General features: G+C 39.9%; 1 protein-coding gene across 1 annotated transcript in view; it reads left to right on the top strand.

Moving 5' to 3' along the window:
• ITIH6 (inter-alpha-trypsin inhibitor heavy chain family member 6) overlaps nucleotides 1–24,669 on the top strand; it is a 539,081-nt gene that overhangs the window by 350,463 nt on the left and 163,949 nt on the right. The window lies entirely within an intron of this gene.

Here is a 24,669-nt window from a genome sequence, read left to right on the forward strand (position 1 = left end):
CAGCATAAGGGCCACCACATTTAGGTCACAGGGATGAAAACTGGATGGCACTTTGCTTATGATTTTTTTGTGTAATTTGACAGAGAATTGAAGTTAAAACTATACAATGAGTGGACCTGAATCTGTGTGTGTCTGTGTGTGGACGAGGAACAGGATATGGAATTTATTAAGAATGAAGGATTAAAAGGAAAAAAGCATCCTTACAATAAACTGTGTGTGTGTGTGTGTGTGTGTGTGTGTGTGTGTGTGTGTGTGTGTGTGTGTGTGTGTGTGTGTGTGTGTGTGCGTGTGCGTGTGCGTGTGCGTGTGTGTTTGTGTTTAGATGCATGTGTGGTGTGTGAATGTTTAGCATGCACTGTTGTGTGTTATCTAGCCATCACATGATAGAAAAAAAAGTAAAGTAAGTTGATTCATATTTATAAGCTTAGCAATTAGTGGCAACGCAGTAAACCTTTTTCAGACAGAACTGATGATTTTTTTTTTTTTTTTTTTTTTTTTTTTTTAGGTAAGCCTTCCTTGCAGTTTAAATTATCACAGAGGCAAGTGTTCATTTTTAGGTTTGTCTTATACTATCATATTCGACATTCTAATGAAATAGCATCCCTGCTGGACTATTCCATAAGGATCGTAAATGTTTCTTTTACTCAGTTTAAATCTTTAGATTGCATAATTTATAATGACAAACAATGAAAACTATTATCAAAATACAAAATCTTAAACATCACATAAGCTGTGCTTTGACTACTGTTGTTACAAAAAAACTTCAGTATAATAACATTCTGTCTTCATCTGCTAATGTTAAAGAAATACATAAAGATCAGATAAAGCATGAATTACTTATAGATGGTAAAGGTCCTTGGCTTTGAAACTGATGGTAGGTGATATATTTAACTAGCTAAGAAATTACAACCCCCTCCATTCCTCTGTTCTCATTACAACAGTATCCCTTCCATTATTCACCTTAAAGGAATACCTTGCCTTTGCTTGGTGCATAAGACTTTGCACCAAGGCAGCCCTGTCTGCTGCTGTAAAAAGTCTTACCAGGATGTTACATTATAACTTATCTCTGACCCAATAGGGCAGCTAAATGCTACTGTTACAAGTCTTACCTGGATGTTACATTGTAATTGATCTCTGACCATATAGTGCTGCTATAGCCACTGACGGTATGCTTTGGCATAGGTCAGGTAATTAAATCCCCATCTTCCTTGTAAGTCATCTGGAAGATTGTTATTAACATTAAGCATATACATGTTGAAAAGTTACTACCTTCTTAACACATATTGAATTATCACTTAAAATAAGGGCAAAGGTTCTTCTATATAAAAGAAAACAAACCACAGTTACAAACATTATACATCACATATATTCTTCTGAACAATTATCATCAGTCCAATATTGCATAAATTGCCTGGCTCCTTCCTTCCCTTAAACCTCACTCCTCCTCCTAAACATGATTCTGCATGCATTGTTCCCATTTGTTCCAACCGTTTTCTAAAAATCCCACTTCCAGTTTATTTTATCTCTGTCATAATATTCACTACTTGTAGTACCATTGGTTTAGACTTTGATTTCCATTTTCTAGTAATTCCTAACTATATGGCAACAACCAGTATTAAACTTAACAAGGCTTTACTGTGTGCAGGCAATTCAGATCCTGCGTCCCAGCTCAAAAAATCATTTTCTTACTTTTTTTTCATTTCATTTGCTCACCTAATATTTCTGACAGAGTACTCTGACGGAAGTTTTTAAAGACTGCTAACTCATTCCTCTTCCAAAACACATGTTCCCACTTACCTCTTTCTTCCCTATCACACCTCCAACATTTGCCATCTATCTGAGGAAAAATTCCTTGGTGCCTGCTTTGGGTATAAAAATACCTATGCAAACAATTCCAAGTAAACGTCCTAAGTCTTCTAGACTCTGTTGCTTATTTGGGAGCCATATATATGTCCTGTCATTGTTTCCTTGTCAATTGTTTATCCAGTCTCTCTTCCCAATCTTTTTTATACTCTTCTGATTCATTCCTATAGTTATCATGCAATATTTTACTCTACCAGAGCATTTCTTTCATTTAAGGTTCCCTTATCCCTTTCTCTTTGCCTACACTCTGATACAAATCTTTGATAGGGAAGGCAGTCTCTAGTCTTCAGTCCAAATAAATTCTTGGTCACTTCCCATTCTTTCTCTCTCAAGTTATTTGCCCCCGATACCTTGGTTCCTTTGCCAGTTTACTAAAATAAATTCCATCCCCCTCTTGCTTATTCTTTGTACCCGTAACTGCAGTCATCCCTATCAGCAGAATCTCCTTTCTCCATTCTCATGATGGCTTTGTTCTTAGAATACTTTATGAATATAATGTTTCCCCCTTTTGTAATTTCTTCAAGTCTTTTGGTTTTCTAATACTATGACGAGAATGGACCTTATTCCTAAGTCAAGGTACAAGTAAAGTTCATGAAATTAGTATTGTTTCAGTCTTTGGTGTTAGCCAGAAGTGCTCTTCGCAGCATCCACAATGTGCCCAGTAATGGCTCCTTCTGCAATTCATATGGGTTATATGTACTGATAACATATCTAAATACAATTGTAGATTCTTTTTTATAAGACCAGTTGCTCCTACTACTATTGGAACTATCTGGGTATCTTTTTTTTCCACATTGCTCTCATTTCCGTCCTGCAAATACTGATATTTTATGACTTTTTGTCTCTCTACACTGTAATCACTGGGGTGGCGATTTCAATGATCAATGCTACTTTTGTCTTCTTTTCATGGACCACTATATCCAGTTTTCTAGCATCTGTCTTTTAAACTGTTGGTAATGGATGATCACATGTGATGTAGACTTCATCATTTTCTATGATGCTTGTGGCTGATGTTTCCAGTGTTTTTCAATCACTTCAATACCATAATGTTTGCAGAATTCCCAGTGCAACATTCTTGCCACATTATTATACCTTTCAGTATACAGTACTTCTGCCATTAGTATGTCACAACCAGCAATGAGGTATGCAAATGTTTCTAATTCTGTTTTACAAAACCTACGGTTGTCTGTTTCTCCCACATGTTCAATGGACTTTGTAAACCAATGTGTATGTAGCCCACTTTCTTGGGCCACTGATATTCACCTTTCATCTCTTGGTTTGAATTCACCTCTCCTTAACCATTCCTGCATTCAGTCCTGATCAACATGAGGATCTTCCAGAGGTTTTCTATACCTGCAACTATATTTATACATTTTCCACATTTCTTGTCTTCTCATCTGGTCCTTCACCTTATATTCTTTCTTTTGTTTTTTGGCACATTCAGTTGCTGCCTGACTTTTATCTACTTCTGGTTTGATTTCCATTCCTTCTTGATGCTGATATGCTTCTGCAAGACTAAGCAGAGATGTCATTTTAGATTTATTCTCTTCATGTTTCAAAACTTTCACTACATTTGGGTCTTATAGGTTCATAGGTGTTTACTAGGCTAATGACCACAAGGGCCTTTTTAAGAATAGCCATGCATCCCAAATTCTGATACCCTTGATAAGTGTAAGCACGGGCCTGGGAGATTAACCATTTACAGGCTACCTGTGCCCATTAGAGACATAGGTGCTAAACCAGGGATAAATTCCCGGTTTCCCATCCAATTGTCCAAGTTGCACTTGAATTGGGTTAGGGTGGGGCTCTTCTTCACATGGATGGGGAGCCTGTTCCACAGATGAGGTTGTCTCTGGGATATATACCTATCTCTCCAGGAGGTCCTATTTATTCTTGTGAGGTCAACAGATATGTGTGCAGTCCCACGATTGCAGATCTATACATGTAATCAATTTCAAGGAGGCCCATTCCCTCCTTCAGAACAGGGAATATATAATCTTGGTATGCAGTGATTTTTATAAATCATTTGGTGAGCATGAAGGATTCTTCTTGTTTTCCTGTCTAATTTATCCAACATGTTTTAGGGCCAGTCAATCACTCCAAAACTGTAAGTTAGGACAGGAAGAGCAAATTAGTTTATAACTTGAATTTTGTTCCTAGATGTCAGTGCTGTTTTCAGGATTAATTTAAGCCTTCTAAAGTGTTCCTTACTAAGTTTTATTCACAATTTGTTCATGTTTTATTGTTGATCCTTCATCAGTTCCCAAATATGTATACACTCCCTCTTGCTCAAGTTCTTTTATATCGCATTCTTGCCCCAAACAAATGTTTTCTTGGTGCTGCAGCTTTCCTGTTTTAAAGGTTGGTTTTGCACATTTATCAAGACCAAATGACATTCTTATATTATCAGAAAAAGTTTTGACAACTTGCAGTTGTGCTTACAGTTCCTCATCTGATGAGCTATACAGTTTTAAATCATTGACAAAGAGAAGATGAGAAGTCTTTACACTTTGTTGTTTTCTCTGAGCCAAATTATAGCCATGGCCTAAGCTATTAAGTAGACAGCTTAATGGGTTAAAGGTAAAACAGAATAGCAGCAGTGACAAAGAGTCACCTTGGAATATCCACCTTTGAATTTTTATCCCAGGGATAATAATTTGTCCTTTATCATGGCTTAATTGCAAAGTGGTGTGCCAGTGTTTCATGGTCACTGTAATGTAGTTGATCAGTGTAGGTTGTATCTTGTACATTTTTAAGCACTCTTTTCTCCATGAATGTGGGAGACTATCAGATGCTTCCTTTGTAGTCAATCTATGCCATACTTAGATTCTTCCCCTTTTTACAGTTCTCCACTATGACTTTGTTTAACAACAAATGATCTTTTGTTCCATATGACTTTCTTTTATTGCCCTTTTGTTCTATTGCCATAACTGAGTTTTCTTCTACATAACTATAAACACTGTCAGCATCAATTCCAGTGTATAGTTTATATGTCATTGGAACTCAGAAGGCAAGTTATTGGTCTATAATTTTTAGGGTAGCTTGCAGGTCCAGTAGGAGCATTGTTTTTCCTGTTGTTAGCCAGGTTGGTGTGTGTTCGGGGTGTGCACATAAATAGTTCTTACTCATGGCTAAATCTTCATGCAAAGATGTTAATACTTTTAACCAGAAGTTGGGTTCTGCATTTGGGACTGGGGTTTTCCAGTTAGAGGCTTTTCTTAGCTTTGTTTCAATCCCTCTGGCTGCTACTTCATCCCATTTCATATCCTGTACCTTTCAACGTCTTATTCTTTCTTGTACTTCTTCTATTTATTCAGCATCTTTGTTGTGTTCCATACAATCTTCATAAATACTTCTCCAAAATATATCTATTTCTTTTTGGGTGGTCTTTCAATTCCTTTTACATTGTTTCCCAATTCTCTACAAAACATTTTTGGGTCATCAATAAGTTGCTTATTTTGTACTTTTCCTTTATATTCATCTGTGTATCTTCTAAGCTTTTCTGTCATTGTGGAGATTTTTAGTTTGTTATTTGCGATAGTGCATGATAGATCCTGATCTGTTCTGATACTGCACACTGCTTTTATTACATCTATCTTTCTAAGTATTTTTGTTGATCTGTTCCCTATTCTGTACTTTTCTAACAGTGACACTTCTTGTCTTAATTGCTTTATAGTTTTCCTTATTCAAGCAACTCTTCTCTTATCTCATTTTCTTCTAAAGTCAGAGCACATTTTTTTGTTCTCCATTTCCTGTGGGCATTCTATAGGAAGCTCTATAGCATCTTCGTAAAGCACATTCTCTTCAATTTCATCCTGTGCCACCCGTTGCTCTGTCATATGGGAGCTCACTGGCCTATCACTCCTCAACATTGATTGCATCAGAGTTTCCACAGTTTCCTCTTCCTTCCCTTGCTGTCCAGCTTCAAGTGAATGTTTATACTCGTTTCTTGTGGAAGGCTCCAAAATATCTTCATGTGGCACCTGACCAATTGCTTCTCATTCCACTAGTTTCCCCTTAATTTGGAGGTCCATTGCTCTATCCTGTTGTGGTGCTTTCTGAATTAGATTTTCTACACTGAATCCTTCACTTTGCAGGTGCTCCATAACTTCACTTTCTATTTCTTTTAACTTTTCCATTACTAATCTCCTTTTCTACTTTTCCTCTTTGTCTTCTTATTTTTTGTATTGCAAATGTTTCCATGTCTGGATTGCTTTGCCTGTATTTCTCATCAAATATCTTTAATGGTGCTCTTTTTGGGTTGATTAGTTTTGCTTTCTCCTTATTACACCATATTAAATCTCTTTTTCTTTCCCATGTCCATATTTCTTCTTCAGATGTCTCATGATCTTCCTGTTTCTCCTTACTTTGGGGACTCATTCCATCATGCTGTGAAGTAAACTGTGTTAGACCTCCTACACCAAATCCTTCACTTTGCAGGCACTCCATAACTTCAGCTTCTATTTTTTAACTTCTACTTTACTAATCTTCTTTTCTACATTCCCTCTTTGTGATATTATTTTTATATTGTGACATTTTCCATATCTGGAAGCCTTTGCCTGTATTTCTCTTTGAATATCTTTGGGGCTGCCTTCTTTATATTGATTAATTTGGCTTTTGCCTTTGCATAAATATTGCACCATATCAGATCTCTCTTTCACATGTCCATATTTCTGCTTTATACTTTTCAAAAATCTCTAGGTTTTGTTGTTTATATTTTTGCATTTCCTTAAATGCTTCTTTTTCTAAAGAGATCAAAGTTTCTTGGTCTATAGACTGTTTTTCACAAATCTGTTGTATTAATGAACACAAATTTTTATTTGAGGCTTATGATAGTTTTTCTTGTGGAAGTATTTTTCTTTCCTCTAATTTCTGTCTTAATCTTTTTGTAAATTTTGTGTTTGGAAATTCTGGGCTTTTTGCATAATAGTAAGAATACATAATTTCTTTCTTATCCTCAATAGTCCACTCTATTGTCTTTATGGCTCTTCTTTGGCCTAACAGTTTTTGTGATTTGTGTGGACTGCTGCTTCCTTCTAAAATGGGGGGGGGGGGGCATCCTCCCACTGGTCCTGGCCTGCCAACTCATTCCTAATATTCTGTATGACTGCTGTTATTCTCCTTAAGGATCTGCATCCATAATCCCACCCTCTCCTTATTTCTTGAATTTCCTCCTGCTTCCTCATCATTCCTTTCCACATTGAGTTATAGCTTTCTGAATGCGTTATGTATATGAGCCTTAACTGGGTAGCTCTAAAATATCCCTTCAAATCAGTTAATCCCAAACCACCTTGTTCTGTTGAAAGGAACAACTTATACCACTTGACTCTTGCTCTCTTAACCTACCAGATAAAGTCCTTCAAGCCTTTATTAATTACTGTCCACAACTTCTCCTCTGGTTGATAAAAGTATACCTGACCTGCATATAAAACTGAAGGAACTAAAAACATTTCACTGCTTGTATCTTACTTTTCATATCCATTAACAAAAGCTTCCAGTTTCTCAGTTTTTCTATTATTGTCTGTTTAGTCTCCTCCCACACATCCTTAGCTCCATAACAGAATCCTTTTTAATGCATAATCCTAAATATTTAATTTTATCATGTCCTTATAAATATAGGAGTTGCTGAACCAATTCATGTGTAGGTACATAGTTTAGAGGGTTGACTATCATATTTTTGAAAATGTTTTTTACGAGTACTTACATACTCAAAAACATTGTAGAAAGTTACGATAGTGACCGATAAAAATAATGAACAAAAAAAAAAATCAACAATTAGAAATTGAATTGTTGACATTTTTCAAACTTGCCTCCACTTATGTATACAAACTCCAAGATCACACTACAGTGAGGGAAAGGGTGCATTTCCCAATCCCCACTATAGTGTGATGTGCATTCAAAATGTTGAATCCAAAACAGTGAATGCTAGTGTACATTCACTGTTGTGACTTCAACATTTTTTGTTTCGACTATATGAAATGTTGAAAATACCCATTCGAGGTTTCATGTTTCCACATTGTCCGTACAACAGTTTGGTAGTAAACCGCTTAGAGCTATAGCCTTTGTTTTGTCATTAATGTTATATGCCAAAAATATCTGAAACTGTCTCAGAACATTCCACAACACTGAGATGTCCTTTTCTGTGTTTTTTTTTTTTTTTATATATCTTGAAAAGACTTGAAACACTATCAGAAAGTTCCACAACACTGAGATGTCCTTTTCCTTTTTTATCAAGTACAAAATAATATCATCTGCAAATACAACCAACTTTTCCTGATTACCATACTAATTATTTCATTGACTTACTGAGTCCCTTATTTTCTTTCCCATTGACTCTAAATATAAAGCAAATAGCAAAACGGAAAGAGGAAACCACTGCCTAGTTCCTCTCCTCAGACACAACTTGTCCGAGAGGAACCCGCCCACTTTAATTTTTGCCTCAAGCCCCTCATATATCCTCCTAATTCACTTTATTATTGTATCAGGTAATGCAAATGCTTCCATTGCCTTACTCAGAAAATCCCAAGTTACTCTGTCAAGTGTTTTCTCTGCATTGAGACCCTCTAAGAACAGTGGTATTTTCTTACATTCTGCTTTCCTGTGGATCCATCCATCCTCAACCCCTTTTCCCATTTTTTGCACATGGGGTCGAGGTGTCACGTCAACAGTGACAATCATCTAGAGCAAGGGTTTACACCACTGGGTGGCTAGCCCTGCCATGGTAGTTCATCTGTACCACACACTTGCACACACCTCACACCTAGGGCCAATTTAGCATGTCCAATCCACCTGTTGCATGTCTTTGGAATATGAGAGGAAACTGGATCACCCAGATGAAACCCACATGAACACAGGAAGGACATGCAGACTCCACACAGAAGGCATCTCAGCCAAGAATTGAACCGGAGAACCTCTTGTTGTGAAGTGACAATGCTAACCCCTGCACCACTGCACCTCCCTGCTTTCCTCTGGATCGTCATTGTTCTATTAGTGTTGTCAAATGTTTGAGTCCCCTCCACAAAACTACATCGATCCATATCTATCAATTTTAGCAACACCTTTGGAAAAATTACTACCTTATCTCCTTAAACTGCACTGCCATATGCCAAAAGGAAGCAGTTTAGTAGATACCACTGATGAATAAAATTGCCATGATTCTAAAATCACAAAAGGATGCTGCTTTCCTTAGTGTGTATTGTCTATTTCCCTAAATAGTTGTATGGCTAATATTTTTATGGCCATGTTTGTTGTATGGCTTTAAGACATACAACACAAGTTACTCAGCCAAAAGCATTCTGAATTAGTTTGTGAGTTCAGTCTACAGGCCATTAGCATACGTACACCATTTTTCCTGTAAATCAAAGAAATGTGTGTTTTTTGTGTGTCTCTGGGTCAAAGGAGGGGTTTGAATGTGTTAGTGCGGTCTTTGTGTTTGTAGCAGCAGTACCTCTGATGCCATGCAACACTGACAAGACTGTTTTGTGTATTCAATCCAATATTACAGCATTTGTCATAGAATCACCATGCATCTCAGCTGTTACAATATTTTACTGAATTTATTTATTGTCCAGTCCAGCAATCCACAGAACATTCTCATTTATGCACCTCTTTAATTTATCTTACAACTGTTGTTCCATGCTACTAAAATCTGAATTAATTACTGTCATCGCTATTACTAGAATATATTTTAATGCATATGCATAAGTAAATGAGTTTCTTCACCCAGTACTTACTGATAGAGGTAGCTGTTTTTATTCTTTAATATTATTAAGCAATAAAGACAGTAGTTTGGCTATAAACTAAATATTGGTAAAACCATCATCTGTCTTCTGCATTCCCAAAATCATACAAACAAAACAGCAAGACTGAGGATAAAATAGATGTCTTATAGCTTTACGTATTCAGGACTTTGGTTCAATGTGAAGGAGACTGAAGCACAAGATTGTAACTGGTAGAAACCTACATTACAACTGACTTACTAAAACTCTTTCAGAATATCACTCTATCATTAGAGAAACACATTAATATAATCAGAGTAATATGTTGTTTTAATAGCTGAATTTAATTGTGACTAAAACAAATACTAGCAATTCTATATAGTACACAAATATTTTATATTAATTAGAAAAGTGTTCCAAGAGAACATACAATTTCTTCTTCTGCTTGGAAGTGGGGAACGGGGCTTTAAAAAAGCTCTATTTATTTATTCCCCCTGGTAGATTGTGAGGTTTAAAACGGATGTGAGGGTTGGTTTCAATCTGAATGTATACCTATATAGATAAATGCAGTGCATTCAATAAAGTGTGCACACATAACTGAGCAAGTCAATCTGTAATTAAATAGTAATGTCCACTTCAAAATAGCCTGGAACATCTGTACTGGGATATCACCTAAATTATTTCTTGTTTCTACCAGATTATAAATTCATAGAGTCGTATGTATATATATATATATATATATATATATATATATATATATATTAAAAAACAGTAAGTCTTATGACCATTCATGGCTCGATTGTACCCTCCTTCATGCCACATGTTATTTCTTCGGGGGGGGGCCATGCCAGTCAGTTCTGGAGCATGTTTATGACTTACATCCAGTCATTTTGGATGTGTTTAAAGGTAAATAGTGAGCCACATGCTTAACATGTAGGAGAAGTTTATTTCAGATGTTTGGGAGGCACTGGGTTATAAACATGCTGCTCTACCGTGTTTTGTTTTAATCTGTTGGTGAAGATTAGATCTCTGATTCTATTACTAGTCGAGGTATTTGACTTGCAGAGATACAGGAGGACCAGCACAACTGGGTCTCTAATGGCACAGCGAGTGAAACAGAGATCTGCCCTCAAAAGTCTATAATGCACTGAATAATACTTAGGTCGGTGATTCTTTTAGTAAGGAACTTTGGATCGTTTCTACTTGTTTTACATGTTTAGTAAGATACAGCCAAAAGAGGGCAGCATGCTTGATAATTGGTCTGAGTGGTGTGCTGTCTACACAATATGATAAGGGATGGAGTATCTATCAATAGTGATGACATTACACTTTTTTAGTATTTAGTTTAAGCCAGTTTTACATCTAGGGAAGTGTTCATTTGGGAGAGTTTGGGTGTCACAGGATAACAACAACCTCCAGCCTGCAGTTGTCTGCAAAGTTTGTTAGCTAGAAGTTTTGGTTCTCAGCTTTGCAATTGGAGAAATAAATGCTGAAAAGGAGGGGTCCCAACACTAAATTTTGAAGGACACTGCTTACCACTTTCATATTTCTGATGAGACACCTGCAACTTGTACTGTGTACGCTGATTAACATCTAATTTGCATACATAATTAGATATCCCCCACCCACTCCAATGGAATTGTGTGATACCAACTTTCAAACGCAAACTGAAGAACAGACAACCAAAATATGGCACCAGCAACCCCCTGCAGTCATTCCAGTGTCCCATTACCTGGCTATTTCACCCCAGTTACCATAAACACTAATGTGTGCATACTGCTTTACTGCTACAATGATTATTTGGATTTTATGTTTACATTTTGCAGCACAACAATGCACAAACACTAACAGACATCTTTTTAACAAAGCAATACTGTCTCACAATGAAAACAGACTTGGCATTAAAACTTCTCTGCCCTTGAAACTCACATTCATTGAAACAGCATTGAAACCCACACCACATCCAAAGAAAATGCATCTGGCCAGTTGTGGATAAAGATTACCTTTGGGCTGTTTTCAAATCATTGGCCCCTTGCACACAAAACAAGAAACATACATGTGTTCTTTTGTTTGATACACCTTCCTGACTTTATTAAGTTATATTCCTTGTATAATACAGCACACTTGTTAGACAGAGCACATTTTAAATTTATTGTTTGAACATTGTTTCAGTAGGCTGTACTGTAGGCAATGAAACAAAATGCATGAACCAATAATGACAAAACTGCCTAGTTCATAACATTTTCATCATAAAAGTCTACTTCCTACCCACACTATAAATATAATGACAGTAGTGTAAGCCATAGGCATCTTGCACAGCTTCTTGCACTTATTTTCAATTTCATTTTTTTTTTGGGGGGGGGGAGGTCAAAAACCAGGGACACATTTTAAATATTGCTTGTATAATTTAGGAATGTTGCTAGAATAAAATGTGTTACCACCATGCATTTCACTGGCAAGTCTTGAACCCAGGACCCTATGCACTACACTCAGAGCAACATACCACTATAACAAATCAGCAGTTTTCTGAAAAATAGGAAGACTGAAACTTAATGGCCATCATTTAGTGAATTCAGTTCTCACTTCTCACCATAGCTCTCAACCTCTTAGCACAAAAAACCTGGACAAAGCCAATAATGGGGGAATACAAATTCAGTTCTCACTTCTTACCATAGCTCTCAACCTCTTAGCACAAAAAAAACTGGACAAACAAAGCCATCTACTCTACTAGAGAACCAGTTTCACAAGTCAGATGAATAAACTCACTTAGGTTCCAAAATATTTCTGACTCCTCACAGAGACCAAGCCAAAGCTTTAAATAAAGATATACTTTCATTTTTTGAGCAACACAGTTAATCTCATGGAGTTGTATTTTTCCTACTATAACCATTTGATTTACACAGTTATTATCCAAATAGATCAAAATGTATCTGTAGCAGAGGTGTCTGTCTCCTACACTGCTTGAAAAATTAATTCTTTGCCCCTACAGGAGAGAAAATGGACTACACAGAAAAGGACACAAGAACTAGGGCCCACGAGAATGCATTTTAAAAGAAAGATGAGTTTGTCTGTTGTAAGCGACACAATCCATGGGTCATTCAGCATATTAGTAGGACATTTCAGAAGAAAAACATCTTTTCCCGATCCTTCAGTCTTTGCAGAGTAGATGTACAAAGAGGCTTTCAACTAGTGAGCCTTGATTCTCCAAGTTTAAGTTTCTCAACAGTGTGGTTTAGCTTGGCTCTGGAGCACACAGGGATAAATCCCTTACTGCATTTCCAGTGACTGGGGCTTAAGAAGAAGCCCCAGTACTGGAAGAGCAAGGTAGGGAAGGGTATGTTTAAAGGGGCATTGCCTGCTGGGGTAGGAGAGCTTGCATGCATTTGACAGCACACTAGGTGGTGAAATCATCCTTGTGGAGGCCAGGCAAAACCACCACTCATGCTGTGAGATAAAGAGCAGGGCAACTTAAAGAAAATGCCCCTTGCTAAACAGATGGGATATACTCCACTGACAGCCCATTGCACATCTCTCCACAGTACCTTGCTGGATGCATGCAGTTAGGGTGTGTGACATAACTGCAAAAATTTGAGCTGCATCTGATGGCTGTCTGAATGATGGCCTTTCCCGGTCGCCCCTCACTCTGGTGAAAAGAAATGAACAGGCTGATGGACTGTTGGAGCAAAGTATCAAAATATAAAAAAAAAAAAAAAATTTTTTCCCTGAAGGAATTCCATTTTTAACTCTGATTCAGAAGCTGGCCACAAATGTCTGAGGCCACCTGCAAAATAGCCTCTGTCATCCAAATGTATCCCAAAAGGTTTCTTTCTACTTTTAAAGTGCGGTCATTTGTCTGCTGCTTTGAGGTGACCACTTCTCTCAAGCAGTCACAGTTTGTATAAAAGATTACAGACTAAGAGCAGTCAATGGTGAGGCCATTCTTGGCAGAGTCATTCATACACACACACACACACACACACACACACACACACACACACACACACACACACACACACACACACACACACCGTTTCCTTACCTGCCGGGTCTTCATTATTTCTGGCTGGACTGCCATTCACCGATAATCCATGTTCCCCAACAAAAATAACCCATTACAAAAGAGTGCTGCCATTCGTCGATAATTCCGATCGCATTTGAGCAGCCAGAAATGTGTGCATGATGTAGGCTCCTTGAGCTCAATTCAGACAGGCTGGTAGCCCTGGTGAAGCTGACATCATCACATCCATGATGACATCAGCTCAAACAACGATGATTTTTGAAAATTAAAAAAAAAAAACAGTAAAAAATCAGTGAAGGGGTGCCACTCAGGAATCATGGCACCCCTTCATTTGGACTCCAAAACCCGGTAAAAACTGAGTAATTTGGTATGGTTGGGAGGTATGGTCTTACCACATGTGGGTCAATTTTTGAAGTATTTAGTTCTATATCATGCAAGCATGGGAAATGATGTTGAAGGCCCTGTATATATTGCATTTCCACCATCTACAGCTTCTGTAATGCTTTTGAAGAAGTTTATCAGATTCAGTAACATTATCTATAATTCTCAGAGCCAAACTGTTGAGGGAAATCAAGTTTAAAATATACTTTATCCCTGCATTTCCATAATCACCATGTCCAAGCATCTCAACTGATACAATATAAAGGTGAGGGAAGTCACTGACCACCATTGTGCTATAGAAAAATTTCCAGAGAAGCAACATTGAAACCTACAACAGGTGAATGTGGCAGCAAATGCTTTTAGGAGCAGAGTCTTGGCTTCAACAATGTAATTGCTATTAATTTATATATAGGTGCTGTTAACTGCTATTGTAGTTACCTACTTAATGAAGTAGCTTGAACTATCCTTTTATGGGTTATTGAAGAGGCATATTGAGAGGGATACTGCAACGGTAAGCCAGTTGTTGTGCTGAAAGATTGTGAAGTCTGATGAATAAAACATTCACCAGCAAATTCCCAGAGCAAGTCGGTATGTTCATCCCTGCCTTGTACTATCACTTTCTGTAAAGCTATTTGCATGTTGTATAGGTTATACATGTACCACATGTGCAAAACTGTTTTTAACAATGTGAGGAAACAGTCATGCCACCTTGAAGAGGTGTCATACTGTGGGGGACATTTGCTCATTGCTTTTATGTAAATGACATTATTTAAACTGTCTGGATAGATACATAAGACTGTCAAACACAGCATGGTATATGGGCAAGAAAGGACAACAATGTTGTAAGGGCTTTTCTGGGCCACCGACCACCACCATCCTAATATCTCTATTTTTTCATCCTACCTACAGAGCAATGTGTGAAATGTAGTGTAGTAAATGGGAGAATACTGTTGAGTCTGCTGAAAAAAGTGCCAATATAGCAAGGTTCTCAGTTGCAGAGAATAAGTCACAACTCCATACCCTCCGTCTATATGCCTGAGACCTATTTGAGCAGGATGTTGCTGACATGGCCTACTGAGAATGTATCTGAAAAGATCTAGTGGTGGACATTAATGCTGTCAGTAATTAGGACTGTGCTTATACACTGGTCCACAGCAGGGCCACTAACATTAATCATGCTGCTGAAAAATGGTCTGTCCACCTAGCACAGTAAAACAGTTGACAGATGTTGGCCATAGGTTAAGCCATGTCTGATGGAGACAGAGGATTTTCTGGCCTCTATCAGAGGCAGTGACACCTCCACATGGTCTCACAGTGCAATGCTGGATATTGGCGCAGAACTTCACCAGGCACCAAGAGTATCTTCTGGAGATGCCACAGGTATGTAAATCTCTTCCTCTGTAACAGTAGCTGTACATCCTCCTGACCCATTAGTTACTTGCCATCTCATTAAAGCTGTCTGATTTGGATTATACAGGAACATCAGGAAATCTACCTGCATGATCATCAGCATAAGGTATGGTATTAAAATGTTTACTTTACGAATGTTATTCCTACACCCGAATGTAATGTATATTTCTGGGGCTGGATCATACATACACAGGGTATTTTGCTTTGCTGTGTTCCCTATTTGGCACCACCACTGTGGAATTGTGACCATCTCACGTTAGATGTGGAACCTCTGATGATAATGATGTAGATGAGCTGCCACAGTCAGGGAGTGCAATGTGTGTGCTGGACACTGTGAATATGACCATCCCCAGCACAGACCACATACATAGCCTCAGTGCCTATGAGCACAAAGGAGACATGCATCACACAGGGAGGAAAGATTAGTGGGGACACTAGCACTCAGGGTTGTGTGGTACCCCTACCAGACACATATATGAGGTTCATAAGTTCATAGGTGTGTACTAGGCTAAAGACCACATGGGCCATGCATCCTGTATCTCTGACAAGTTATTGTACCCTTGATAACTGTAATCAGAGGCTTTGGAGATGATACATTTACAATAGGAAACCTGGGAGATGAACCATTTGCAACCTGTCTGTGTCCATTACTGAAGCAGGTGCCAAACCAAGGATGAATTTCCTGTTCCCCATCCAATTCTCCAAGTTACACTTGAATTGGGTTAGGGAGAACTCCACTTGATATGAATGGGGAGTCTGTTCCAGAAAAGGGGTATTCTCTTGGATAAATACCTGTCTCTATAGCAGGTCCCACTTATATCACAGGGAAGGTTTAAGTCTTTAGAATGGGTAATTCTGGTGATGTTTGTTTTGTGACTATGCAGGAAGTCCATCAAGGTAGGGTCCAACAATGTCTTGTATATCAGTCATAGAGCTGCCTCAACAGCCTGTAGGAGACAGAATACAGGGAGAGAGTTTTGAGGCTGCCTACGCAGGACATGTTACTCATGCCCTGCATTCTTTTAGTGAGGAGCCTCTGTGGAAGTTTCAATTGTTGGATGTGCCTAGTTAGGTACACACCAAACGGGCATTGTACTCAGTGATATAAAGAGTACAGATAAAAGTGAGAGATAGAAAAGATGGTCCAGGCTAGCAAGGAATACTGGATGGCTAACAAGGAGACTAACAGAAGAGTTGCAATAGCAAAGAACAAGGCATCTGAGGCACTCTACCAGCTTCTGCAAAGTAACTCAGTAGATGGCACAAAGAAACTCTATCAGGTTGCAAGGCAAAGACCGACAGATTAAAATAGTTATCAGGCACCTTTCACAAAGGATACCAGCACCAACCTGTTCACTAGTCCACAGGACATCAAATGCAGATAAGGGTACTACCAACAGCTTCTGAATGAGGAAAACCCCACTGAAGTTGCACTTCCCCAGACACAGCCTACAATGAAAGAAGAAGAGAAGCCCACCATAAAAGAAGTAAGAATAGCACTAAGGAAAATGAAGTCAGGGAAAGCAGCAGGTTGAGATGAGGTCACAGTAGATATGATAAAGATATTGGGTGAGATAATTAAAGGAGAAATGGCTCTGAGGGTACTCATAGCAGTATGGAGAGAAAGGTGTATTCCAGATGACTGGAGAATAAATATACTTGTGCCATTGTTCAAGAGCAAAGGAGACATTCACAACTATGGTCAGGATAGAGGTATCCTGTTACACTGCATGAAAGTTCTGGAGAGGGTGACTGATAAACAAATACGCAGAGTAATAGAAAGTAAGATGGGAGATTCATAGGTTCATAGGTTCATAGGTTGGTACTAGGCTATCAGCCCTAGGGCCTATACAAGCCTAGCCATAACACTTCCCTGGCTATTTCTTCCCACATTATTTACTTTGCTGGACCCCTGTCTAGCAGGGCGACTGACGTGATCCCTGGGGTGAATTTCCTTTCTCCCATCCAATCGTCAAGGTTCCTCTTGAAGAGGTCCAAAGAGGCACTCTGCTTGACATGTATTGGCAATCTATTCCAGAGTCTGGGGAGTCTCTGGGTCAGGAACCTATCCCTACAACATGTTTTGTTTATTGTGATGACAAGGTTTAGATCCCTGGAGCGTGTAGCTCTGAGGATTGGGATTTCTTTAAGTGTAGCATGTCCAACAGCTCTGGGTTTGACATGGCCTTGTATGTTAAGCAGAGATCGCCTCTGAGTAGACGATATGTGACAGAGTATAGCTGGAGTTTTTTAAGGCGGTCAGCGTAGGGCATCTGCTTTAGGCCTGTGATTCTTTTAGTGAGGTATTTATGAGGCGTTTCCAGTTGTTGCAGATGTCTTGAGAGGTACATACCAAATGGGGCGTTGTATTCTATAATGGGTCTAATGAGGGATGAGTACAGTGGGACAATGACCTCCTTTTTTCTGGATGAAAAGCCCTTTGTGATGAGGTGTGCCACATAGAAGGATTTCCTGACTGTTGTGGCAATGTGGTTATCAAAGGTGAGACCACTGTCCACCTGTGTCCCTAAGTCTCTTATCACACTTTCTGTGTTTAGTGTACTGCCACCTATATGGTAATTCATGGATACATGTTTTTTCCCAAAGGGGATAACAATACATTTCTTGGCATTGAGCTTGAGCCCATGGCTCTGGCACCAAGCATCTGTTTCTGTAAGGCCCTTTTGTAGAGTATCCACATCATTTGGGGATTCAATAATGGCTCCCAGTTTGCAGTCATCTGCAAACTTTGTTAGCCAGAGTCCCTTAGTGTTGACCTGTACTTCAGAGAAGTAGATGCCAAACAAGAGCGGCCCCAGGACTGAACCCTGAGGTACTCCACTTGTCACTTGTCTGGAGCTGGATTTGGAGTCGGCTACTTTTACAGTGTGGGTTCTATCAGTAAGCCATTTAGCAACCCATTGGGTGACATAGGGATTAATGCCCAACTTAGTAAGTTTATCTATGATTCCAGAGTGGGAGATGGTGTCAAAGGCCTTGGCAAGGTCTAGATAGGCTGTGTGGACCACCTTACCCTTGTCCATGGCTCTGGAGACTGATTCAAAGAAGTCAATCAGGTTCAGGAGACAAGATCGGCCCTTCACAAACCCAAACTGGGTGGGGTCCAGTGTTTGAAGGTTGCCAATGTCTTTGTTTATAAGTTCCATGATAATACGCTCCATGGCCTTGCAGATAAGGCTTGTCAGACTGATGGGACGGTAGTTTCCAGGATCCAAGGTGGATCCCCCCTTGTGGATTGGGATAACTGTAGCTCTGCGCCACTCAGTGGGCACAAAACCTGAGGTGAGGCTATGATTAAACATGACACTTAGATGAGGTGCCAGTTCATATTGTAGTTCATGTAGTACACAGCCCGGGATGTCATCTGGTCCCATGGATGCAGTATTCTTGGCTTTAGATAGTGCGTTTTGTACCTGTGTGGCCGTTATTACTGGAATTTGGCAATCTTCCGGTATTGAGATGGGCCATTTAGGGGGTGAGAGTGGGGTGAAGTTGGCACTGAATCGATCTGCCAGGATATTGGCAATATCCTTCAGATCAGTATATTTAATGCCATTCTGTTTTAGCTCAGAGCAGATCTGAGCATTGCCATTTAGATTCTTGACATAATTATAGAATGCTTTGTGGTTGTCTTTGGAATCTTTGGCAATTTTATTTTCGTAACTAGCTTTGGAGGATTTTATGAGGCATCTCAGTTTCTTACTAAGGCTAGTAAGGGAGTTTTTTGCATCTTGGGATTTTCCTCTTTTCTGCAAAAGTTTCTTCCTTTTGTTGTAAAGTTTGTTTATGGCAGGGGACCACCAGATTGGCTTCCTTTTTTGGATGAGAGCATTTTGGTTCTATTTGGGATGGCATGATTCATGCATGAGTGGATGTGCTCGTACAGTGCCATAGTGTAGGATTCAGCAGTTGAACTTTCAGTTCCCGTCTGCATGGGTGTCATGAAGTTTGTCACTTCTGACTTGAGTAGCATGAAGTTGGCTTTGGAGAAGTTTTTTATGGTGGTTTCTTTACTGGGGGTGGGGTGGGATGTGGATGTTAAGGGTGATTAGCTTATGGTCAGACCTGACTAACGAGGGGTGACCATAGGTATGGAGCATTGATTTCCCATGTTGGTAATGACCAGGTCTAGGATATTGGAGCCCCTGGTGGGACTATGGATTAGTTGATCCAGGGCGTTGGAATTTATGAATTCCAAGAACCGTTATGCAAAGGTGTTGGGACATGAGTAGTTTTCCCAGTTAATGGCAGGGTAGTTAAAATCACCCAGTATTAGGGTGTTTGGTTCTATCTTAATATTTTCCAGTATGTTTAGAAAGGTGTAGTGAGAATCTTGGGGTATGGTGGGGATCTGTAGCAAGCTACAATTTGGATTGCAGTCTTACCTAGTGTTAGTTGCACTTGGAGAATTTCAGACACATTGTGTTGGTCAACTAGCCTGGTGGTGTGAATATCCTTGGTGAATATTGACACTCCTCCACCTTTAGTGTTCCGGTCCTGGTTTGGTGGCGAAAAGTGTGGTAAGAGTTGTAGCCTGGTATTGCAGGGGTGCTCTCTGGAGCCTTGAACCAGGTCTCAGTTACTGCACAGATATCGATGTTCTCCATTTTAGGAGTGCCTCAAGAGAGTGCATTTTGAGGTTTAGACTTCTAGCATTGAGTAGCATTACCTTCAGATTTTGCATGCTTGTACCTGTTATGGTGGTGGTTTTGTCCTTTGAAGTTTGCCTAAAAAGGCACTATAGGGGTGGCAAGAGCCTTAGCCAGTAACCTGAATCCCAGGGCGACAGGTGCAGACCATCTCTGGCAAAGCATCGTGGTCTGTCAATCATGTCATCCCAGGCAGACAGATACTGGATCCCCTTTGAATGACACCATAAGCTTAGCCAATTGTTGAAGTCAATCATTTTATCCTTATATTGTGGTATCATTCTGGGCGAAGGCAGGATGCTACTCAGGGCTAGGGTCATACCTGCCTGGGCCACATGATCCGAGAGCTCTTCCATGTCTCTTTTCATGTAGTCCAGGGAGGTACGTCTCAAGTCATTCACTCCAACATGGACAATGACAGAGTCATATTTGTACTTGTTGTGGAGTGACTTGAGTGCATGCGTTATGTGGCGGATCCTGGCACCCGACAGGCAGCTGACTGTAATTTTCTCCTTATTCAACCTGGTGAGAGGGACATCAGTGTGCCAGACTATAGAGTCACCTATGACTAAAGTGTTAGGTACATTGTCTTGCCTTAGGAGCTGTTGCTGGGTAGCACACTGGTGTTGTGAAGTATGTGACACATTGGTTGTGATTGGTGTTTGTTTGCGTTTCAGCTTCAGAGGTCTTTGTTGCTTGGGCAGGTTACAGTTAAGGGCCTCTGCATATGTGGATTTAGTGTTGCTATATGTGGGTGTTGGTGGTGCGGGTTTAGAAGGGCTATGTGTTGCTTGAGGTGTAGTGTGGGTGTTAACCTTCTCCTCTTGACTGTTTAGCACAATCTTGGGTGGAGAGAGCTTTGCTTCCATTTTGGCTATGTAAGTGCATCTCTCACAGGTTGTAGTGTTGGGTGGTAGGAGGAGAGGGTTGTCTGTATACATGAGGCAATTGCTGCATTGCCCCAGTATGCCCAGATTCACCAGGTGGACAGGAGAAATCACCGGAAGCTGACCCTTGGACATGCCTGGTTTGGGGCTTTTTTTTTTCTTTGTAAAGTATAGGAGCTGTTTCCTTAGCAAGGTACTTTGCAATTATAGGATATTTAGTGCCTAATATTAATTTCTCCTTGTTAACAAGGAGAGTTCAGTGTTTGTATGAGTTTAAGGCTTCCTAGTGCTTTCCAGCAGGTATTAGAGAAAGTGCTAGTCACAGGGATGCTTAAAGGTAAGATTGAAAAGAATGCACTCTGCAGTCTGCACTAGAGAAGTTAGATGTGAAAGTAGGTAACTTGAGTTTTACCTGTTTAAAAGGTTAAGGTTTAGTGGAGAGTTACTATTTTTAAAACAGCAAGATGGACTGAAAGGGGTGGTCACTTTTGTATTTTGGTACTATGAAATACAGTAGGATGGCCAATAAATTTAAATAATTGAAGGGGTGGGATTTCAAAAGTGATGATTTTGTGATTACTCACATAAGCCAGTGAAAGTAGAGAGAAATGAGATATATGGTCAGATTAACATAAGAGGCGGGCAACTAGAAAGACAGTGGTATTTAACAAGACAACTTAAATGGGTGGGAGGGCGGAGAAAAAATTCTGCCTGACTCAGAACAGAGAGAGCTGTGATCTCTTTTGAAGTTTTAATATGCTGTTAAAACAGAATGCAAGCAGAACACAAGGTAAAGAAAACAAACTACAGTATTCAAAATATAGAAAGGCAATACAGTAATACAAAAAATAACAGCAAACTAACCTTTCCTTCACAGCAAAGTGTAAGCAGAGTCTGGATGAGCCTGGATGAGCAGTTCAGATTTTATTTCGAATCAGGATGGAACACAACAGACCTGATGCTTGCAGTAGTAAGACAGACACTTGTAAAGAAGCTAGAGATGAGTCCATATGGGCATTCCTAGACTTGGGGAAAGTGTATGATAAATCCCCAAGAAAGCTGATTTGGGATTCCTACAGTGGTTTGAAATCATAGAAACATTGGTCGAATTAGTAAGAGCTATGTACAAGGACCAAATGATTCAAGTACGAACAGTGATTGGTCTCAGTGGGGTGATCCCATTGGGAGTGGGTATGCATCGGGTTTCACCTCTGATCCTTCTGCTGTTCATACTGGTGATGGACTACAATAGCACACAGGTCAGAAGGGACAGATAACAAAGTTGCTGAATGCAGATGATGTGGAATTACGGGCAGACTCTGAGGAAAAACTTTAGCAAAAGATAGGGGAATAGAATGCAAAACTGAAATCACATGGGATGAAACAGATTACAGATAAGACAGCTGTAATGGCAGCAAATTAGGAAATCAGAAGAAGAATGAGAATTGAGATAGAGGGGAAAATAGTGGAATAGGTAAACAGGAGAAGGGCAGTCTAAATGAGGAAGTCAATCAGAGGGGCTGCAGTATGAATGCCCTCGGGCAGATAGCCTAGTATGAACCTATGAACCTATGTGATAGAAGAATGCCAAAGAAGCTGAAAAATAAGGTGTACAAAACAGTGGTGCGACCAGTACTACTGTATGGTACAGAAACCTGGACAGTAAAGACTGAGCAGTTGAGGAAGCTAGAGGTGATGTAGATGAAATACCTCAGGACAGGTGCTAGGAGGCACAATGTGGGACAGATGAAGAAATGAGAACATACGAGCACAAGCCAGAGTTACTGCAATTGCAGAAAAAATCAAAGTGAATAGATTACTGTGGTTTGGTCACATTTGGAGAAAAGCAGAAGACAATCTGGTGAAGAAAATCTGGGACAGATGGGACGAAGGCAAGAGGAAATGAGGACACCTAACAAAGCAGAGGATAGATTGTGTGAGAGAAGAGTTAGTAAGCCTAATGCAGGGTGTATAAAATGACCTACAGGTGTACATGTCCCACATGTATAATTACTTTGATAGACTAAATCACATGTCAGAACATACCATGCCCTGTCAAGCTTTTCTGTCATGTGTGAGGCAAGAACCATGAAGCCATTCCACTCTTACCTCCATGGATGGTAGTCATTGTGGCCATGGACAGTCTAGATCATGTTCACACATTCTTTGCACTTCCACAGCTAAATATTTTGTGGAGGTGTCTATGACCAGTAAAAGATGCCCCCCCAAGGCCATGACAGACATGGCAGTGGCACATCTTATAATGGACATCATTCATGGTCACACAGCATGCCAAACAGCCCCCAGAAACACACACACACACACACACACACACACACACACACACACACACACACACACACACACACACACACACACACACACACACACATGCACACACACACACACGCAGTGCACACACACACACACACACACACACACACACACACACACACACACACACACACACACACACACACACACACACACACACACACACACACACACACACACACACACACACACACTTTCCAGTGACAGTAGTCGTTCACAAAACCTTTTATGTTAAGGCTCCCCTCCACTCAGAGCCCATACACACAACTAAACCTTTTCTATTTATTGTCCTAAATGCTCATACATTTCCCTGTGAAAAATATCCATACATATGTTTCTTCCCCCACCTGTGCAAATGATGATAGCCATGCCCTGTCCTTTGTACATTGTTGCTTGGTTTGCCTATGTATGATGCGCAGTGTGGCTAGCTTACACATCAATAAGCACAGTCTGGTGTTGGTTTTGCAGGTATCAGTTTAACTGTAGTGTATCTGCTTTACTCTGCTTTACTAGGTGGAAGCTGCTTCCTTGTTGCCAGTGCCACAGAACACTGTGGCCACCTCTGTCTAGCTTGATCACCCCCTGCTACTGGCTCCTCCAATGACTTATTGTCATCTGCCTCCACTGCCTGGTGTGCTGGGGACTGCTACTCCTGTAAGTGCCCCCACTCTGACATATGATATTGTCTAACACTGCACATACTAAAAATATTTTTACATGTTAGGATCTTACTGCAGTGCACCACTGGTGAATCCAGACAGTGAAATTCTGATTTCAGCAGTCCAAACACATGCTCAGTGATGTTCCTCGTTTGCACTTGGACATAGTTGTATCCCCTGGTCTGTTTCATTCTGTGGATTTCTGATAGGTGTCATCAGGCAGGTTTCCAAGGCATATCTAGCTTAACCAATTAAGATGCCCCTGGGGAAATTCACCCCTTACAAAACAGTGTTACAGGTCACAGGTGTGCCATATGTGGGGTTATAAGAACTGCTTTGAAGGCCTGCAGACATATTGTAGATGATATCCTGTGCCTATCAGACCACTTGGCAGTTGACAGAGTGATACTCTTTGTGGTTCATGTATCTGCTTCTCATTTCCACTGTGGGTCCAGTCTATGGTCCCCAGTAACTAAGGGAAATTGGCTATATCATACAAGTCCCACTTGTGTTCCTTCTCTCTTCTGACATACTTGAGTAACATATGCTCTGTCACATGCTATTTAATTGCTTCGGTTTCTCAATGCCATACATAAGCATGTGGGAAAGCAGGGCATTGAGAAGATAATGGACTATTCTTGAACCAGATGCCTGAAATACCCCCACTGTGCCCCCAATATGTCAATCGAGCAAAATCACTTAATGCAATGTAGCAACGTTCTCTGAATC

The sequence above is a fragment of the Protopterus annectens genome, chromosome 12.part0, assembly GCF_019279795.1.
Source record: "Protopterus annectens isolate FY-2018-M chromosome 12.part0, PAN1.0, whole genome shotgun sequence".
NCBI classification, from domain to species: Eukaryota; Metazoa; Chordata; order Ceratodontiformes; family Protopteridae; genus Protopterus; species Protopterus annectens.